Source organism: Vulpes lagopus, chromosome 10 (assembly GCF_018345385.1).
Source record: "Vulpes lagopus strain Blue_001 chromosome 10, ASM1834538v1, whole genome shotgun sequence".
Taxonomy (NCBI): Eukaryota; Metazoa; Chordata; class Mammalia; order Carnivora; family Canidae; genus Vulpes; species Vulpes lagopus.
This window is the reverse complement of record NC_054833.1, coordinates 34,754,248-34,769,846: the sequence shown is the minus strand read 5'-3', so window position 1 is coordinate 34,769,846 and position 15,599 is coordinate 34,754,248.

Below are 15,599 nucleotides of genomic sequence, written 5' to 3'. Positions count from 1 at the left end.
GTGGGCTGGAGGCAGCCGGGGAAATTGATACTCTCCCAGAAAGCTGAGCAGGTCTGCAGCCTGCAGCTAGAGCCCAGGCCCCGGGCTCTGTGCATCCCACCAGAGCCCCACCTGCAGGCGCGGGAACGCCCCCATCCTCCTGGCCTGGAAGGGTATTTCTGGGGTATCTCTTTTGGTATCCTACATGCATAGCTCCCTGCCCATGTTTTACCCCGGGAGCAGGGCTCAGAAATACATGAGAACCACCCAGCTGCCTCATTCCGTGGCAGACATTTATCGTACACCCTTTACGCCAGACACCAGCAAAAGGGAGATGAAAAAGATGTTATAGCCGTCTCAGACTTCAGAGTAACAGCAGCCTAAGAAGCAGCCAGCAGGATGATAGATGGTGCTGAAGAAGGGAGGGGTGTGCAGGTGGCTGGTGGAGCATGGAGGAGGGGCCCCTAACACCAACCGGGCCAGCTTCCTGGAGAAGATACTGTCTGCTTTTATAAGAGAGAAACGTGCGTTGAATGGTGCCTCTCATCATGTTGTCGGTACCACCCTCCACTTAGCTCACATGGGCCCGCTGAGGCAGCCTCCCAGGTCCAGCTCAGCGCCGTGATTACCTGGAGAACTTGAAAAGAAACCATACAGAGTCCTTCGTCTGTGTGGAAGAAGCCAGACCCTCTGAAGAGAGGGCCCAGAAGTACAGTGTCGGGGAGCCGAAGGCATAGGTAAAGCAGTAGGTAATAAAGATCGCTGTCTCAGGAGACGTCTCCAGAGACTCAATCTGTAGGAAGTGGAGCTCCCACCTCTGAATGTCCACTTGGGTTTTGCTCACGCCGTGTCTCCCACAGGGGTTCTCTCTGGGCTGCTATGAGCATGTGGCCAGGCTTCCTGCGCCCACTCAGTGCCCAGCACGTAACAGGTGCTCAGTAAATATTTGTCAAGTAAGTAATCCTTTGCCGTTTCTTCATCCACTAACATTCTTCCTTGATATTTTCCATCCTAGTTTTGAACCCCAATTATATGGCATAAGATGACTGAGCATAGGACGTATATCAAGATGTTCTGCTCTCTCTTACTGTTTGAGAATTCAGTGGGACTTAGTGTCATACTCAGCTCCACATTGGCGAGATCTGAAGAAAACTGGCCCATTTCCCTGTCCCATCCAGACCCTCCCATAGACTCTCTACCCGTTACCCTCACAAACGTAATTTCCATTTGGCAATTGTTCCCACAGGCTCTGCAAACAGTGGGCATTCTTCCGCCTTCCCCTTGGCCCCTCTCCTCACATCCCCTCTCCTCACATCCCTTTGTCTCGCCACCTAGGAGGCAGCAGAGCCGTCCTGTGTTCTGTGTGCATCACAGCCGCCTCAACATGAGCTGTCTGGTCTGGTGAGTCAACAGTCGAAGGCTGTTTTGCAGGCACAGCGCCTTGCTGGGAACAACAAGCAGTTTCCACATCTCTGTGCACGGCCTGGCCAAGGTCAGCTCTCAGTTGATGCCGGCCTGGGGAAGGAGCCCATGGAGAAGCAAGGAAAACCAGATGATTTCCGTGCATCTGTGGGCTGGGTTAATCAGCTGTGTATTACTTGGCACCAGATACTAAACCAAATCCATTACGTTTATCTTGGCCAGCCTGATACTGTTAGCGTATTGAAATTCACAATTACGCAGAGCAGGGCTGCGACTCCCGGTGGGAATTGTGAGTGAACACCTCGCCTGGGGCACAGCTCCTATGATGTGAGGTGCTGGATCTAAAGGCAACTATGAATAATAGGAAAGGCAAACGTGTCGATGAGAGTCTGGGAGGATGTCTGACAGCCCTCCTCAGGAGACATTATTGCTTTTGGTATCGAGAAAGTGTTGATCCTCCTCGGCAAAGCTTGGTCCCAGGGAAGTCCGCTGGCAGTCTCTGCCCCTGTGATCAACAGTGGAAAGTCTTAGAGGCTTGCTGGCGGGGTGGGAGAGATGAACAGTACCTTTCCAGCACCGGGGAGAGGACCCGTTTGTGTCCAGCCTTGCTTCTGCTCCTGGTCCTCAAGAGGCTCCGTCTCCTACCCTTTGGTTCAAGGAGGGACCCCATTGGAAAGAGGACCGGAGCAGAGACGGCACAGCTGTTGGAATGGAAGGTGAAATGGGAGTTCAGAGCAAGGACCTCTCTGTGGGCCTGCACCTCTTTGCCCTCTGAGCTGGAGGGCCTTCCTCTGTTCCCTCCTGCTGTTGTATGGAGAGCCCACACCTGCTGGTCCAGAGGGCACGTGGGGCCCCGCAGGTGGGCGTATGCTAGTTTTCCCACCTGTCTGATGGAAGGATTGGGTCCTCTTAAATCCTGCCTCCCTCCCTCCACCCCCCACCACTTGCAGGGAACCAGCTTGTGTATGAAGGACCCTCCTAACATTGTAACCCGTGGACTATGCTTCAAGGAAGGAATACCAACTGTCTATTCTTGGAAGAGTCCAAAAACAACTGGCCCTAGAATTCTGTATACCATTTTTTTAACCCATGGCTGAGAGGAAAGTTAGACCTTGCCCTTCTTCTGTCTGCTGATCCTCTTACTCCACCCTCCAAAACAACCCCCCCCCCCCACCAGTGTTTTCCATTCTAGGTTCTACATTCTTCCATGTTCTCGGCTCGCCTGTGCTCCCTAAAGAGGGCTGGATGGGCCAGACTTCTCCCACCCCTCCCTCCCACCCCAGCTGCCTGGGTCCCTCCGAGGCAGGCTGTCAGGGCCATTGTCTTGAGACACTACCCTCTTCCCCTGATTTTCCTTATTGCTTTGTCTCTCAGTCAGCTCGGGCACCGTAACTACCACAGACTGGGTGGCTTAACAGAAATTTCGTCTCTCATGGTTCCGGAGGCTGGAAAGTCCAAGATCAAGGTCTAGCAGTGTTCAGTTTCAGGCAAGGACTCTCTTCTGCCTTCGCACTATGTCCTCACATGGCAGGGAGAGAGAGAGCTAGCTCAGTGCACTCCCCAGGGCCTCACTTCCAAATATGGTCACACTGGGGCTAGGGCTTCAATATATGAATTTGAGGTGGGGATGGGGAACAAGCATTGTGTCTCACCTGCCAAACAGCACTTTGCAATCTATCATTTTAAAACTATCCATATCCATAACATTCCATTCACTATCATTTAAAAATTTGGGTGAGGTTGAAGAACCATTATCCTTTTATAATGTGATTTTCCACCCCACCATTAAACAGGGAATTTTTAGACCCTTTTAATGAAATACAGAGAACACACCTGAAATGGGATGATTCTTGTTTAAGAGACGGAACAGTGTGTTCTGAAAACCTAGGGAGGGTCCCACTGCCCACGTGGAGCTGTCAGCCCTTCCCTACCAGTTAGTGAGCTTCAGCTTCTACTTGGGTTAGAGACAACCAGAAGCTCTAATATATTAAGGAAGATGAGCACTGAAAAGATGTCTCTCCCCCTCTTATATTCCAGAAGAGATGAAAGAATTTTCTAAATGAGAATCTTTACTGATGTAAAGTCTTTAATCCTTAGAAGCATGGGCAACTATCTCACACTCTTCTATGGGATTTCATCTTTGCCCATGATTTTTTTTTTTCTATTCAGTAGTTTGGCTATGGTTTTCTATATTCCCATTTCTAGGATATATTTTTCATGAGTGGGGATAATGTCTTTATTTTTTTATAAAGATTTTATTTATTTATTTGATACAGAGCACCAGCAGGGGGAAGGGCAGAGGGGCAAGCAGACTCCCTGCTGAGCAGAGAGCCGGATGCAGGGCTCTATCCCAGGACCCTGAGATCATGACCTGAGCGGAAGCCAGATGCTTAGCTGACTGAGCCACCCGGGTGTCCCTAATGTCTTATCTTGAGCTTGATATCATGTTAGGAAGAATGGTGGGGTTTCACTCTTGCCCCATAGTTTGTCATTTGTGGTTTGGAATCCCAGTTGGAAGGAAATGTTGACCAGGATGCCCTGCTTTTTGTGAGATATGGAGGCGTGGTCAAGTCTAACAGCCTCAGGCATGATTTGGAAGGCAGAGCCTGAAGTGGTGAGCTCACCATTCATGGATGACTATTAGTTGATCAGAAGTATCCATTAGCATCACTTGCAATGAATACTGTACTTCTGGTTCTTGAATTAGTTGGGATTTTGGAATAGAATGATCTCAGAGACTCTGCCCATTCTAAAATACCATGTTTCCATGACTGCACACAGCAGAGCTCACACACGGTAGAACACGAGCCATAGAAGCCTTGTACAGAGGAAGATCGTTTTCCACGAAGGAAAAGAAAATGAAGTGATTAAGTTCTAATTGCACCTTGTCTTAACTTCAGATTCACTTGGCTTCTTCCCCCATGTAACCATCTCTTTATGCCTATCTTCATCAACTTATGCAGGATATGGATGATTTTTCACTTATATTTATATTATAAAAGCAATAAAATAGCAAAAGTGGAGGGAAAATATCATTACTTCGTCATAATAATTATCTTAAGGAGTCCTTTCCATCTTAATATGGCTGTAGTTAATCATAGTGCATACACGTTACATGTCTTTATTTGAAACATCCAAGTGTTTTTTCCTATTACTTCCTAGTCTTTGGAATTATTAAAAATAATAATTGACCAGACTATGCTGTCAGGTGAATATAACACAGTGCATATCCCTAGCTTTGTTGAACATTTATGTGATGTCCTTATTTAATTACAAATAATGCAGCAAATCTTCTTGCCTGTTATTTTGAATTATTTTTGGGATTGGAGACGTTCAGTTTGAGTATTAGGTAAAAAACAGAAGCGTTTTTATGGCTTTTGATAGATAATGGCAAATTGCTTCCAGAGGGCCATAACCACACCAGTTAATACCATCCCTCTGATTTCACCTCACCTCACCAGCAAAGGGGTATTTTCATTTTCAAATTGCTTGGTAACTTTTTCTGGTTTACATTTCTTTTGGTAACTTTTTCTGGTTTACATTTCTTTTAATACAAACAATATTGGATTTTTTTATATGGTTCATTGTATGAAAAACATGTGTGGTGTCCTTTGCCCACTTATCTCGTGAGATCTCAATGTCCCTATCAAGTTGTGTGAAATACGTTTGTGAATTGATTTTTTCCAAATAAAATAAAGATATTAACCATTTTTTTCCTAACCACATCTTCCCTGCCTGCCTCTCTTATTTATATGATGGCTGACACAAAATTATCTAATTTTTATAGTAAAATATATCCATAATTTTGTGAGTTTTGACTTCTGGTTCTAGAATGTTATCACTGCTATAGAAAATATGCGGTTTTATTTTTAGTTATTGTGATTTTTTTTACCTTTAAAAAATATTTGACTTTAATCCACCTGAAATTGATTCTGCTGTGAGGCATATCAAATTGATCAATTTTCCTCTTTTAAAAAAATGTTAATTCCAATACCATTTATTGAGAGATCCTTTCCTTTTTTCATTTTTTTCTGATAATCTCCCTCATCATATCAAATTTCTACACATCAATGCACATATAATAGGATTCGGACCACCTACTTAAATATAGTTTATTCTTGTGCCAGTTAGTACCACAGTTTTAAGTATTGTTACATAATGTGTTTTAAGGACGTGTTCCTCCTCTTGGTTACGGCAGTTCCCTCTCTCTCTTTTTTTTCCCCCTCTCATTTTTTTAAAGATTATTTATCTATTTAGAGAGAGAGCAAGTGTGCACACATGAGCAGGGGGAGAAGCAGAGGGAGAAAGAATTCCAAGCTGACTCACTAACGCGGGGCTCAAACTCATGACCCTGGTATCACCACCTGAGCCGAAATCAAGAGTCGGCCACTTAACCAACTGAGCACCCAGGCACCCCCTTCCTCATTTTTTAAAAATACCATTACCAACTTTATTCTCCGAGATTAATTTTAGATCCATTTTACCAACTTCCAAACAACCCTCTGGATTTTTGTTCGACTACATCCATTTGGCAGTAATAATTATTCAGTCTGTACATTAATTTATGGAGAATTGACTCCTTTGCAGTATTTAATTACATGGTAGGTCTTTTCTGTCTCAATGTCCAGAGGCGCGCTGGGAGCCCAGACGCAGAGGGGGAAACGGGGCGGGGATGCCGGGCGCGCAGGTGTGGGGAGGACTCCGCCGGCCGCCCCTGGGCTGGGCCGTGCAGTGCCCACGTGCTGACTCTGCCAGAGAGGGGGTCCAGGTGAGGGAGACCGGATGCTCCAACCCCTGGAATATGGTTAGCCCATTCTGGGCGGGGGCCAAGCCACTTCACCGGCCATGGCCTCGGCCCCCAAGGATCCTCCCGGCGTGAGACCCTCTTCACCTCTGCGCCGCGTGGCAGCAGAGCCGCAATGCCGTTCCTGCTTCACCTCTGCTAGACCACGAGGCAGAAAGGCCGGGACCCTTCTCACGGATCCTGTAGATCCTAGCACCCAGCCGGGTGGCCAGTCCTCACAGGTGATCCACACCTCCCGGAAGAAGGGGCAGGGGGAGAGATCGTGCAGCCCCAGCCTAGAGTTTGTGCTAGCTGATGCGTTTTCGTGCACCCAGTCTCAGGCTGCAGTGTAAACCGAAATCACCCAGAGAACGTGTGATTCTGCAGCTCTCTGCGAGTAGGTCTGGATGGTGCCAGTGCTGTCTGCAGACCACACCTTGAGTAGCAAAGTTTTATTTATTTTTAAGATTTTATTTATTCATGAGAGACACACAGAGAGAGATGCAGAGACACAGGCAAAGGGAGAATGAGGCTCCCTGTGGGGAGTCCGATCAGGACTCGATCCCCGGACTCCAGGATAATGACCTGAGCCGAAGGCAGATGCTTAACCACTGAACCACCCAGGCGCCACACCGCTATCCTTTAAAAGTCTGGTTATAAACAAGAAACCCAAGCCATTTGCTTCATCATTGGGCTAGTGAGGATATGGGAGGCTTTCTTCTACGTGCTTGTTGCTTTAACATGTCTGCAAAGAATGAAAACCGTGAAGAAATATTTTAGTGAGGGACCCCTGGGGGGCTCAGTGGCTGAGCACCTGCCTTCGGCCCAGGTCTTGATCCCGGACTCCCGGGATCGGGTCCCACGTCGGGCTCCCTGCATGGAGCCTGCTTCTCCCTCTGCCTGTGTCTCTGCCTCTCTCTCTCTCTCTGTGTCTCTCATGAATGAATAAATAAAATATTAAAAAGTGTATTTTAGTGAATGGGAAAAACAAAAGCGGTTCCTCCTGCAGCCACGAAGGATGGGCTAAGCCACACCACTCGCTGTCCCTTCTCTGGTCCCTGTACTCCTGAGGGACACTTTCACTCTGGCGGGAGCAGGTTTTCAAACAGCCTGCATGAGTTTGCTGCCTTCTAGAAGCACTTGGGGCTGTCCCCACTGCACACCGGGCAAAGTGTGACAAGCAGGCCCGCCGCAGGAGTGGTAGGAAGGTCCCTGGTCCCTCGTGGAGGGCTGACCCGCAGCCAGGCCAAGTGACCAGTGACACCCTCCACAGCCTCCGAAAGCGTAAAGGAAAATCTCAGAGTTAAAAGTCTGCCTTTCTTACTGGAAGAATTTTTATTAGGCCCAAGCGTTGACAAGTTTGTCATTCCCAGAATCTGCTAACACCCTCTCTCCGTTCCCTCCCAATTTTTAGTGCTTTCCCCTCCTCAGTTTTAGAGGGGAGGAAAAAACTGTCCTGAACAAGCAGAAAGTTTTATCCAAGGTGTTTGGCCATGACTCCATGTGCTGGGAAAGATTTATGTCTCCGCTCTCTGGCACTGCCTAGTGTGAGCTCACTTAAAACAACTGAATAAATGAGTTCACTTTATCCTGTCAGAATGGAACCGAGGGCGGCATGGTACCAGCTGGGGTCCACGGGGACCCTGAGGCAATGTTCCCGGCTCAGTCACTTGTGCTGAGCTCAGCCGTTTTTATGTCTGTCTGAGATCATTAAAACGAGGAGGGCAGGGAGCAGAAAGACCTGCGGAATGAATGGTGTGATGGAAACACCACTCGAAGCCTACAGGCCTCAGCCAAAAGCCTGAATTTAGGGGTTCACTTAAAAGGCTCCCTCTCAGCCAGCTTTGTCTCGACCAGTTGGCAGCCCTTGGGACAGGAGCAAGACCCTGAGCTCCTCGAAGGGGCTTAGTTGGACCTGAGCTCCTTGAGGGGCTCCTCCAGAGAGGGTTTCTTCATGCTCATGGTCACAGGAGTTTCCCTTAAGTCCTCTTTTGTCGTTCATCTGTCCTTACTACCATTAAGAAAGGGCCCCTTGAGCCAAGCTCCTTTTCTTTCTACAATAAAGAAAAGGAGCATGGATTCGTCCTGGGTGGATTGTCCGGGCCAGGCTCAGACCCATCCCTTTACATGGGTTGGTGCTTGGGCTGCTTGGTCATGAACTCAAGGCAGCTGTCCCAGCTTAGTCCCGGGCAGAGGAAGCTGGCTCGCTGGAGAACCCAGGATCACCCATCTGGGAAGCAACTGCATGACCCTCTCCTCTCCCCGTGTTAGGATTCGTTCTTCCTTCTAGAGTCCTCGGGCTTCAGCCAGAAGGAGGAGTGGTTTCTGTCTTAGGGTGGGGAACCTGGGGACTGCATTAGCCCCTAACAGTTTTCTAGCATTTAAAAGTGACAGAGTGTGTCCCCTAGACTATACGGAGTATACGGGCATGGGGATTTTGCCTTCTCCAGAAGGAAGGGAGCAGAGGGAGGGAGGAAGGAAGTAGATTCTCTCACAAGTCCTGGGAAATTCCCATAGGAACTCCATAATGACATTTTATAAATGTGGAAGCTGAGAGGTTGTGATTTATATATATAAATATATCCTTAAAGCAATTCCTTTTTATTTAAAAATGTAACTAGTTTGATGTGCGCTGCTTATATTTTTCCAACATGGGTTAAACCACAAATATGCATAAGGCAAATTGTCATCCGTGTGTCACCTTGGATGCCGCCCCGAGTGCTCTCATCATACGAGGGCGGTGGCTCTCACAGTGTGGGGCCAGATGGGCATCACCTGAGAATGTTTCAGAAAAGCAAGTTCTCAGGCCTCAGCACAGGCCTCCTGAATCAGAAGCTCTGGCAATGGGGCCCAGCGAGCTCTTCTCTCAAAACCTTCCAGGTGATTCCCACACGCACTGATGTTTGGGAACCACTACTCTGGAGCACTGGACCCCTCCGGAGTGTCCCGGGTGTGTCTCCTTTGCTCTCACAGTGTCCTCGTGAACACAGAGCACGTGGAAGCCCCGGGTGAAGCACCACATAAATGTTAACTCAGACCCAGCCTTTCACAGCTTAGTTAAGAAAGACAAGCAGTGTGAACTGGATGAACACCTGCATCAAGGAGAAGAACCTACAACTTAAGGGTTGCATAAGGGTGCAGAGCACCAGTGCTGGCTCCTTTCTCTCTTGTCAGAACTCAGAACCGATAAGCAGGACCTAGTAAAGCATCCAGTGCTCCCCTGTTTAGAGCACGTCTGTGCAACAGAACTCTGCACTGATGAGATGTTCAATTTCGACCCTGTGCTGGGAGGCAATTCTCCATGGGTCTTTTGTATTTCCACACGTTTTTCAAGCAGAAGCACTGACCGCCTTTTTCTGGACAATTCTCAAGGACATTTGGATAGCCAACACTCTCGGAAGGCAGAGATAATGTCTTCCTCCAGAGCAAAAAACCAGCCAGCTTCCTGCCCATTATAAAAGATTCGGGTTCCCTCAACAGGGGTTCCCTCTCTTGAACTGCTCCCCACTGCGTGTACAGGTATCGCCTGGCCCTCCTCGTGTTGCCTTGTGAGAGCGGGAGCTGAGGAAACTGGAGCAAGAAAATGCAGATACTCTGGGTACTGCTGTTGCTATAAACAATAAAGCCCTTTGTCTTGTGCAGCATTCGTGAAAACTGGCAGATTAACCTGTTAGCTTGCAACTAGAGGAAGGTACGAGATTCTTCGCCTTCCTCAACACACTGTCCAACATGTATGGTTACTGAGCCTTGAAATGTGGCCAGTGGGACTAAGAAACTGAATTTTTAGTTTGAGCTCATTTTCCCCCTCGTTTTGTTGAGGGGTAATCAACAAATAAAATTTCATATATTGGACAGCCCAGGTGGCTCGGCAGTTTAGCACCGCCTTCAGCTCAAGGCATGATCCTGGGGACCTGGGATCAAGTCCTACATCAGGCTCCCTGCATGGAGCCTGTTTCTCCCCTCTGCCTGTGTCTCTGCCTCTCTCTCTCTCTCTCTCTCTCTGTCATGAATAAATAAATAAAATCTTAAAGGAAAAACAAAATTGCATATATTTAAAGTGTACGATGTGATGATCTGATACAAGTGTGCATTGTGAAATGAACACTACAATCAAGCTAATTAACATATTCATCTCAGTTACCATGGGGGGGTGGATGGGGACTCTTAAGAACTACTCTCAGCAAATTTCAAGGATATAATACAGTATTATCAGCTATAGTCACCATGTTGTATGTGAGATCCTCAGAACATATTCATCTTATAACTGAGTTTGAACACTTTGATCGCTGTCTCCCCATTTCCCTCACCTTCCAGCCCCAGGCAACCACTATTCTAACTCTGCTTCTGTGACTTTGACTTTTTTCCCTCTTTTGTTAGATTCCACGTGTAAGATCCCATATATATCATACAGTATTTGTCTTTCTCTGGCTTATTCCATCTAGCATGATGCCCTCCAGATTCATCCATGTTGTCATAAATAGCCAGACTTTTTGTAAGGCCAAGAAATATTCCATTGTATGTTTACACTGCTGCTGCTTCCCTTAGGAGATCCTTAGGTTCTTTCCATATCTCGGCCATTGTCAATAATGCTACGATAAACATGGGGGTGCAAGTATCTCTTCAAGATACTAATTCCCCTTTCTTTGGATATCTACCCAGATGTGAGATTTAATTTTCAATAGCCATGTGCGGCCAGAGACTATCACATTGGACCACATAGCTTAGAAGTTTCAAGCATCAACAAGCATGGCCAGGGAGAGGGATTTTCTACATTGAGAGGGAGCTGAGCCTTAAGGCAGTCTCTATTTTCCATATTTGAGTGTTGATGATTCTGCAGCCCTTAGGAGGAGTGGAATTTTTTATTATGCCTGGAGGGGTTTCCTGGTACAGCTCAGAGAAAAGAGAAATTGGGGCTGTGTCCGGAGCCTGGAGATGGGGAGATATTTTTGCTACAAGATAGGTCTCTTGGAAGAAGCTTGGAGTCTAGAGAGAGAAGATATGGCCAGAGAAGACGAGCAGACTTAAAGAATTTACCCAGCCCTACCCCCCCCCCCCCCCCCCCCCCCGCTCCCCAGCTTGGGAGTATTCCCCATCGGCCCCTGGCTGGTCAGAGACCTCTTTGGGCCTTCTCAGCTCCCCAGGCTCCTGCCCCCTCCTGGCTCAGAACAATCTCCTCTTTGATTGCTGGCTCAGGCCCTGCTGACAGGTCAGGTCATATGTACCTAATCAGGAGGAGCCGGGGCCTGAGGGATGATAAACGGGGCTTCTCATTTCAATAAAGTTTGTGCAGAATATTGGAAACAGCTGCGGGCCTTGGCCGGTGGTGCCAGAGCCCGTGGGGGCCTGGTGTTTGGGGGAGGAGGGTGGAGATCGGGAAGCAGCAGGGCAGGATTCTGAAGGGTGCTGTGCCCCCCTAAAAGCTGAGGAAGCTAGTGGGCCTCGCTCCACCCCAGCTCCTGCTGGAATCCCCGACTTCGCGGAGGCGGAGAGGCCGGAGAGCACTCTGGAAGCAGAGGACTCAGCTCACAGCCAGGCAGGTCCCCATTACCCACCAGGCGTTTGTTCCCATTCATGTAAATATGTCATTTATTTCCCCAATTCCACCTAGATGTCTCCGCAAGCTGCTTCTTTCACCTAACATCGTGAAAACCCCTCTAACGGTTATTCTTCCTCTTAAACTGCGGTAGCACGTGTACAAAATGTACCCTCTTCATGGTTTTTAAGCGTGCAGTTCCCTAATGTTAAGGATGTTCACGTTGTCATGCAACGGACCTCCAGAACTTTCTCACCTTGCAAAACAAACTCTGGACCCGTTCAACAACAGCTCCCCGTTCCCCCCCTCACCCCAGCCCCTGGCAACCAGTTTTCTTTCTGTCTCTATGAGTTTGGCGAGTTTAGAGGTACCTCAAGTAGAATCGTATAGCATTTGTCTTTTCATAATTTACTCTCTTTTTACAGCTGCATGATATTGCATTATACGGACATCTGTATATCGCTCAACCACCACTAGTACTTTGCCCCAGCAAAAAAAAAAAAAAATAATTAATTAATTAATTTAAAAAATAATAATGCTATCAAAAATTTGTATGTGTATCCTTGCACACTGGAGTTTGCTGCCTTTTTTTTTTTTTCCTGCAGGATAAATTACCAGAAATGACCTAGCTGGGTCACAGAGATGTGTATTTTTATGTTTCATCCAGATCCCTTTCTTGAAAGTCCAGGTAATTCCCATATTCACAGCTGTGACTTTTGCTTCCCCCACATCTCCTCCAGCCCTGGCTCTCCTCACTTTTTCTAAGTTTTTGCTATTCTGAGGAAGGAAAAGTGGCGTCACGCCTTTAAAGTGTGCACTTCTCTTAACTATTGGGGAGGCTGTGCACCTTTTCCTAAATGCATTGGCCATTTACAATAGAAACACAGACACAGGTATTCCTATTTTCCGTCCGTTTTCCTGCTGGCTTTATTTCTCTTTTCCATGGTGTGCAGGAGCTCACTGGGCATCACAGGTGTCAACTCTATCTGTGGTAGATGCAGAAATATCGTCCCCGGTCTATATTTTGTCTTTTGACTCTACATGATCTTTTATCCTTTGAAAATTTAAAAAAATTACGTCTGTCTTATCCTCTCTGGCCTCTGGATTTTCTGTTTTGTTTAGAAAAAGCTCCTCAAACCAGAGATTGTATAAATATTCTTCTAACGTTTTCCCCGTTAAATTGTTTTAAACAGTGTTTAAAATTGTTTTAAATATTTCCTCATGAAATTGTTTAAGTATGAAGAACGATGCATAAATTGTTTTAAATGTTCAAATTTAAATACATTTAATAACTTGTGAGGTACAGAGATGAACCTTGTGCTGTTTTTCCAGAGAGCCAGTGGTGCCTATGTAATTTATTAAATAAACCATCCTTCTCCCCACTGGTTTGAAGTACCACTTTTATTGTATATTATCCATATGGACTCGGGTAGAGTTGGGAACTTGGTTCGGTATCTGTCCCCCCGGATCTATTCATCTTGTCCTTTACCCTTAATGTGTGATTTGATCACAGTGATTTAGAATCAGTGTTCTTACCTAAATATTTCATTGTTTTCATCATTACCATTATACCAGTCCTTTTCAGCTGTCGTGGCCTGTAAGCCCCAGAAAGCCTGCCCATGTGCTCTTTCTGGAATCAACCACGGCAGAGGCCGGACGATGTTTGATGAGCATCTACTATGTGCTCGGCACTGCTCTTCTAGGTAAAGCTGGGGCTGGAAGACCAGGTTTTCCCACACTGTAGTGACTAATAATACTTGAAGGTTCTTGGGCTGCTCCTTCTCCAAACTTCGAGCTTCTCCATCCATCACACACCCCACACTCCTGCACCAGAGAACCCGGCACCTGCCAGCAGGTGACCCTTCCTCAGAGGTCTGGGCACCGGTCCAAGGGTCTGTCCTTCCCACTCAGAGCCTCTTCCCCAGGGCTCTGGGTCCCTCCTCCAAGCATCTAAGGGTTAGTAACTGCAACCTCCCCGTCTGGTTCCCCCAGAGTTTCTGCAGTTGCCCCCTCCATGACACCTGAGCATCCTCTTGCTACCTCATGGGCAACCTTATACCTAGTTATCAATTCCTCATCCTTTTCTCAGCTGGCGTGATTTCTGTCTCCTGCCCGGACCCCGACTGACACAGGTAATGGAGAATGGAAGTTTTCTGGGGGCGGAGGGCTGCTTCCCTTGGCCGCCCTGCAGAGAACTCCCCTCCCTCCTCCATTCCCAGAATTATTTGGCTGCTGGTTGTCAAGGAGACGGCTGACAATTTCCAGTTTGCAAGCCTCCCCCTGGAGCTCTACGGAGACATTCTGGAAACTCCCTACTCCTTCCTGCTCTCCAGCCAGGGAACTTGGAGAATCTAGCCAGGCTCAGGGGGCCAAGGCATGGGAGGGGGTGAGGGGAGCTGACCTGCAGGCCTGCAGATGGAGAAAGAGGCAAGTGGTCTCCTTGGGCCTTGGCTTCCTCCATAGGCCTCAAGTGCCTGGCCAGCTCCCCCAGCCCTGTCCAGACAGATGCCCCCCGGGGTCCAGACAAGGCCTCCTTCTCCGACCAGGCCCGCAGCCACAGAAACCCATCCTCATGCTGTGACTCCAGGCTTGGGGGGAGCCCTGTTGCCGGCTGCAGCAGGGAAGGGCCTGGAACCTTTTCTAGTGAGGAGCCTCAGCCATTCCTGCCTGCCTGTCTCTGAAGCAGAGAGCAGCACACACTGAGTGTCACCTAGTGTCACCAGCAAAGCCCCTCACCCCGCCTGCGATGCTCCAGTCTATTTCATAATAATAACAGCAGCAACATAATAATAATGATAGCAGGGAGGTGGGTGTGAATCTCACTCTATTAAGTTCAAATAAAGCTGACTCCTTACTGGGACCCTGTCTCCACCCCGGAGCCCCACCAGAGTCTTCGAGGCTTACTTGGTACGAAAAATAGAGAGATGCTCCTAACTCCAGGCCCATCGTGGTTGCTGTTGACCTTTCACTGGCCGAACTCCGGGGACTTTCCATTTCTCTGTCCTTGGAGGGCACCGGCCTGGCCTCTCAAGGGTCATCCTCTTCCAGGGACCCAGTGACCTCTGACCTGTCCCCACACTCAGGGAAGTCTCTTCCACTGCCACCCAAGGCACGCTCCTTCGTCCTTCTTACCACTACTGCTTCCACAGAGAACACCTAACACAGATTTTTGGTGAGTCCGTGCCTCGAAAAAAAATTAAAAACATTCACTTTGGTGCCAAGCAGCTTTTGCGTCTGCCCTGCAAACATCCTCCAGGCAACACAGAACTGACTACCTGGCTAAAGCTTCATCTGTTTTATTTTTGCAGAAGTCTGGCAAATTGAAGACACCCTTATATCTCATCCCCGAAATGTTTTAAGAAAAGTAGAAAAAAGTAGAAACGTTATCTTCCATAAGCACAAAACCACTATCTTGCAAAACCAGAATTGATAATCTTTGTCTAGTGTTTGTCTCATAAAGAATCAGCCTCATTTGCAGGGAAGACCTGAGACCTGGAGCAGGGAAGGAGCGTGCTCGGCGTCCCTCAGCCAGTGGGCCACGGAGCTGGGATCTTGAACGCTGACCCGGTCACGGCCCTGCTCTTCCCCCCCACACCCCATGTTTGCACAGTGATTTCTGCTGTGCACTGTCCCCTCCGGACCCCCTCCTCCAGCTCTTAAACAGCTCTGAGGAGCCACAGGGCCAGTGTGACCACCCCGTGTCCAGCAGCCGGCGAGGCTGAGGCCGGAGAAACAGGGTGGCCTGCCCCTGGTGGCATGGGGGGCTGGCAGTGAAGGTGTCCGGGAGTGGGTACAGCAGACGGAAGGAGGGCCAGCCACCAGGCGGAGCTGGCACGGACACCAGGCCCCCTCCCAGGCCCCCACCGCCACACCCCGGCCGCG